This window comes from Arachis hypogaea, chromosome 6 (assembly GCF_003086295.3).
Source record: "Arachis hypogaea cultivar Tifrunner chromosome 6, arahy.Tifrunner.gnm2.J5K5, whole genome shotgun sequence".
Taxonomy (NCBI): domain Eukaryota; kingdom Viridiplantae; phylum Streptophyta; class Magnoliopsida; order Fabales; family Fabaceae; genus Arachis; species Arachis hypogaea.
The window spans coordinates 51,384,671-51,390,697 of record NC_092041.1 but is presented as its reverse complement, the minus strand read 5'-3'; the positions used below and the strand labels follow the sequence as shown (position 1 = coordinate 51,390,697).

The window sequence follows — 6,027 nt, the reverse complement described above, 5'->3', positions numbered from 1 at the left end:
TTACATTTCATTTACTGCTTCTTCTTCAATTTCTTGTTAATTGCTTTGTGAACTTGGATCTGGGAAGGGAATTGAGATCTAGACTCTTCTATCTAGTCTCTAAAGCCCTGAGATCTCATTTTCTTTTTGGTTCTTCTGTGAACCTCCGCTGCAATTTAATTTCAATTTCTGTTTGAATTCTAGTTGTTTCTAATTCAATTGTTGCAATTTACTTGCCTTTGTTGAAATTCTGAATTCCCAATCCTCAATTCCCTTTTCCATTCAAGTAATTTACATTTCTTGCAATTTAAGTTACTGCAATTTACATTTCTTGCACTTTAAGTTTCATTCATTTAATTTCTTGTTCTTTAAGATTCAGCACTTTTACTTTCATGTCTTTTAATTTACTGCAATTCTCCCCTCTCCCTTTACATTACAAGCAATTTAGTTTCTGTTCAAGATAAACCACTCAACCAATATTTGATTCGCTTGACTAAATCAACCACTAAACTAAAATTGCTCAATCCTTCAATCCCTGTGGGATCGACCTCACTCCCGTGAGTTTTTATTACTTGATGCGACCCGGTACACTTGCCGGTGAGTTTTGTGTTGGATCGTTTTCCACACATCAAGAACCCATGGCAGCCGAAAACAACAACAATGCCAACAATGCAACAGAATTGCAAGTTCAATGGACTTCTATTGGAAGATCCTCATCAGTTTTTAGCTGAGTTCTTGCAAATCTATGACACTGTCAAGACTAATGGGGTTGACCCTGAGGTCTACAGACTTATGCTATTCCCTTTTGTTGTAAGAGACAGAGCTAGGACATGGTTGGACTCACAACCTAAAGAAAGCCTGAACTCTTGGGAAAAGCTAGTTAATGCCTTCTTGGCAAAGTTCTTTCCACCTAAAAAATTGAGTAAGCTTAGAGTGGAAGTCCAAACCTTCAGACAGAAGGAAGGAGAATCCCTCTATGAAGCTTGGGAAAGATACAAACAATTAATCAGAAAGTGTCCCTCTGATATGCTTTCTGAATGGAGCATCATAGGTATTTTCTATGATGGTCTGTCTGAACTATCCAAGATGTTTTTGGATAGCTCTGCTGGAGGATCTCTTCATCTGAAGAAGACGCCTACAGAAGCTCAAGAACTAAGTGAAATGATTGCAAATAACCAATTCATGTACACTTCTGAAAGAAATCCTATGAACAATGGGACAAATCAGAAGAAAGGAGTTCTTGAGATTGACACTCTGAACGCCATATTGGCTCAGAACAAGATATTGACTCAGCAAGTCAATATGATTTCTCAAAGTCTGTCTGGAATGCAAAATGCACCAGGTAGTACTAAGGAGGCTTCATCTGAAGAAGAAGCTTATGATCCTGAGAACCCTTCAATGGAAGAGGTGAATTACATGGGAGAACCCTATGGAAACACCTATAATCCTTCATGGAGAAATCATCCAAATTTCTCATGGAAGGATCAACAGAGACCTTAACAAGGTTTCAACAACAATAATGGTGGAAGAAACAGGTTTAGCAATAGCAAGCCTTTTCCATCATCTTCTCAGCAACAGACAGAGAGTTCTAAGCAAAACCACTCTGACTTAGAAACCATGGTCTCTGATCTAATCAAAACCACTCAAAGTTTCATGACTGAAACAAGGTCCTCCATTAGAAACTTGGAGGGACAAGTGGGTCAGTGGTGCACAAAATTGTGATCAATACTTTTCACAAATCAAATAATCCCCGGTGATGAACCCAAAAACTTGGTGTTCAATACCATGGCATAAACACAACTTCGCACAACTAACCAGCAAGTGTACTGGGTCGTCCAAGTAATAAACCTTATGCGAGTAAGGGTCGATCCCACAGAGATTGTTGGTATGAAGCAAGCTATGGTCACCTTGTAAATCTTAGTCAGGCAAACTCAAATGGATATGAATGATGAATAAAACATAAAGATAAAGATAGAGATACTTATGTAATTCATTGGTGGGAATTTCAGATAAGCGTATGAAGATGCTTGATCCCTTCCGTCTCTCTGCTTTCCTACTGCCTTCATCCAATCTTTCTTACTCCTTTCCATGGCAAGCTGTATGCAAGGGTTTCACCATTGTCAGTGGCTACCTTCCATCCTCTCAATGGAAATGTTCAACGCACCCTGTCACGGCACGGCTATCCATCTGTCGGTTCTCAATCAGGTCGGAATAGAATCCAGTGATTCTTTTGCGTCTGTCACTAACGCCCAACCCTCAGGAGTTTGAAGCTCGTCACGGTCATTCAATCAGTGAATCCTACTCAAAATACCACAGACAAGGTTTAGACCTTCTGGATTCTCTTGAATGCCGCCATCAGTTCTAGCTTATACCACGAAGATTCCGGTTAAAGAATCCAAGAGATATCCACCCAATCTAAGGTAGAACGGAGGTGGTTGTCAGGCACACGTTCATAGGTGAGAATGATGATGAGTGTCACGGATCATCACATTCATCAAGTTGAAGAACAAGTGATATCTTGGAATAAGAACAAGCAGAATTGAATAGAAGAACAATAGTAATTGCATTAATACTCGAGGTACAGCAGAGCTCCGCACCTTAATCTATGGTGTGTAGAAACTCCACCGTTGAAAATACATAAGAACAAGGTCTAGGCATGGCCGATAGGCCAGCCTCCCAACGTGATCAAGAGATCTAAAGATCAAAAGATTCGAAAGATCAAAAGATGAAAATACAATAGCAAAAGGTCCTATATATAGAGAACTAGTAGCCTAGGGTTTACATAGATGAGTAAATGACATAAAAATCCACTTCCGGGCCCACTTGGTGTGTGCTTGGGCTGAGCATTCAAGCATTTTTGTATAGAGACTCTTCTTGGAGTTAAACGCCAGCTTTGGTGCCAGTTTGGGCGTTTAACTCCCATCCTTGTGCCAGTTCCAGCGTTTAACGCTGGGAATTCTGATGGTGACTTTGAACGCCGGTTTGGGCCATCAAATCTTGAGCAAAGTATAAACTATCATATATTGCTGGAAAGCCCAGGATGTTTACTTTCCAACGCCGTTGAGAGCGCGCCAATTGGGTTTCTGTAGCTCCAGAAAATCCACTTCGAGTGCAGGGAGGTCAGAATCCAACAGCATCTGCAGTCCTTTTTAGTCTCTGGATCAGATTTTTGCTCAGGTCCCTCAATTTCAGCCAGAAAATACCTGAAATCACAGTAAAACTCACAAACTCATAGTAAAGTCCAGAAAAGTGAATTTTAACTAAAAACTAATAAAAATATACTAAAAACTAACTAGATCATACTAAAAACATACTAAAACAATGCCAAAAAGCGTACAAATTATCCGCTCATCAGTCAGCTGAGCAAGAAAATTACTGAACTCCCTCCTAGTACTCTTCCAAGCAATACAGAAGAAAATCCAAATGGAGAGTGCAAAGCCATCAACATGGCCGAATTTGGAGAGGAGGAAGAGGCAGTGAACGCCACTGAGGAAGACCTCAATAAACGTCCACTGGCCTCCAATGAGTTCCCCAATGAGGAACCATGGGAATCTGAGGCTCAAAATGAGACCATAGAGATTCCATTGGACTTACTTCTGCCATTCATGAGCTCTGATGAGTATTCTTCCTCTGAAGAGGATGAGTATGTCACTGAAGAGCAAGTTGCTAAATACCTTGGAGCAATCATGAAGCTAAATGACAAATTATTTGGAAATGAGACTTGGGAGGATGAACCCCCTTTGCTCACCAAAGAACTGGATGACTTGTCTAGGCAGAAATTACCTCAAAAGAGACAGGATCCTGGGAAGTTTTCAATACCTTGTACCATAGGCACCATGACCTTCAAGAAGGCCTTGTGTGACCTAGGGTCAAGTGTAAACCTCATGCCTCTCTCTGTAATGGAGAGGCTAGGGATCTTTGAGGTGCAAGCTGCAAAAATCTCACTAGAGATGGCAGACAATTCAAGAAAACAAGCTTATGGACTTGTAGAGGATGTTCTAGTAAAAGTTGAAGACCATTACATCCCTGCTGATTTCATAGTCCTAGAGACTGGGAAGTGCATGGATGAATCCATCATCCTTGGCAGACCCTTCCTAGCCATAGCAAAGGCTGTGATTGATGTTGATAGAGGAGAATTGATCATTCAAGTGAATGAAGAATCCTTGGTGTTTAAGGCTCAAGGATATCCCTCTGTCACCATGGAGAGGAAGCATGAAGAGCTTCTCTCAAAACAGAGGCAAACAAAGCCCCCACAGTCAAACTCTAAGTTTGGTGTTGGGAGGCCACAACCAACTTCTAAGTTTGGTGTTGAACCCCTACATTCAAACTCTAGGTTTGGTGTTGGGAGGTTCCAACATTGCTCTAAGCATCTATGAGGCTCCATGAGAGCCCTCTGTCAAGCTACTGACATTAAAGAAGCGCTTGTTGGGAGGCAACCCAATGTTATATCTTATCTATTTTCCTTTGTTATTTTATGTTTTCTGTAGGTTGATGATCATGAGAAGTCACAAAATCAATTGAAAAAGCAAAAACAGAATGAAAAACAGAAAGAAAAACAGCACACCCTGGAGGAAGATCCTGCTGGCGTTTAAACGCCAGTAAGGCTAGCAGATGGGCGTTTAACGCCCAGTCTGGCACCATTCTAGGCGTTTAACGCCAGAAAGGAGCACCAGACTGGCGTTAAACGACAGAAAAGGGCAAGAAGTTGGCGTTAAATGCCAGAAAGGGGCACCAGCCCGGCGTTTAACGCCAGAATTGGCACAAAGAGCAATTTTGCTCGCCACTTGGTGCAGGGATGACTTTTCCTTGACACCTCATGATCTGTGGACCCCACAGGATCCCCACCTACCCCACCACTCTCTCTCTTCTTAACCCATTCACCAATCACCTCAACACCTCTTCCCCAAAAACCCTTCACCTATCAAATCCCATCTTTCTCTTCACCACTCACATCCATCCTTCATAAAACCCTACCTACCCTACCATTCAAATTCAAACCACTTTCCCTCCTAAACCCACCCATACATGACCGAACCATAACCCCCCACTCCTATATAAACCCTTCTTCACTCCTTCATTTTCACACAACCTAAACACTACTTCTCCCCCTTTGGCCGAACCACAAGGCCATCTCCATCTCCTCATTTCTTCTTCTTCTACTCTCTTCTTTCTTCTTTTGCTCGAGGACGAGCAAACTATTTAAGTTTGGTGTGGTAAAAACATTGCTTTTTGTTTTTCCATAACCATTGATGGCATCCAAGGCCGGAGAAACCTCTAGAAAGAGGAAAGGGAAGGCAAAAGCTTCCACCTCCGAGTCATGGGAGATGGAAAGATTCATCTCAAGGGTGCATCAAGACCACTTCTATGAAGTTGTGGCCTTGAAGAAGGTGATCCCCGAGGTCCCTTTCAAACTCAAAAAGAGTGAATATCCGGAGATCCGACACGAGATCCGAAGAAGAGGTTGGGAAGTTCCTACCAACCCCATTCAACAAGTCAGAATCCTAATGGTTCAAGAGTTCTATGCCAATGCATGGATCACCAAGAACCATGATCAAAGTGTGAACCCGCATCCAAAGAATTGGCTTACTATGGTTCGGGGGAAATACTTGGATTTTAGTCCGAAAAATGTAAGGTTAGCATTCAACTTGCCCATCATGCAAGGAGATGAACACCCTTACACTAGAAGGGTCAACTTTGATCAAAGGTTGGACCAAGTCCTCATAGACATTTGTGAAGAGGGCGCCCAATGGAAGAGAGATTCAAGAGGAAAGCCGGTTCAATTGAGAAGGCATGACCTCAAGCCCGTGGCTAGAGGATGGTTGGAGTTTATCCAACGCTCAACCATTCCCACTAGCAACCGGTCCGAAGTTACTATAGACCAAGCCATCATGATTCATAGCATCATGATTGGAGAAGAAATAGAAGTTCATGAGGTTATATCCCAAGAACTTTATAAGGTGGCGAACAAGTCCTCTACCTTGGCAAGGTTAGCCTTTCCTCATCTCATTTGTCACCTCTGTTATTCAGTTGGAATTGACATAGAGGGAG

General features: G+C 42.1%; 1 non-coding gene across 1 annotated transcript; it reads right to left on the bottom strand.

Annotated features, from left to right (window-relative positions):
* Nucleotides 1-903: 903 nt before the first annotated feature.
* On the bottom strand, nt 904-1,011 carry LOC112700262 (small nucleolar RNA R71). Its single transcript, XR_003153173.1, has one exon. It is a non-coding gene; the product is annotated as a small nucleolar RNA R71 (small nucleolar RNA).
* Between the last annotated feature and the right edge of the window lie 5,016 nt (nt 1,012-6,027).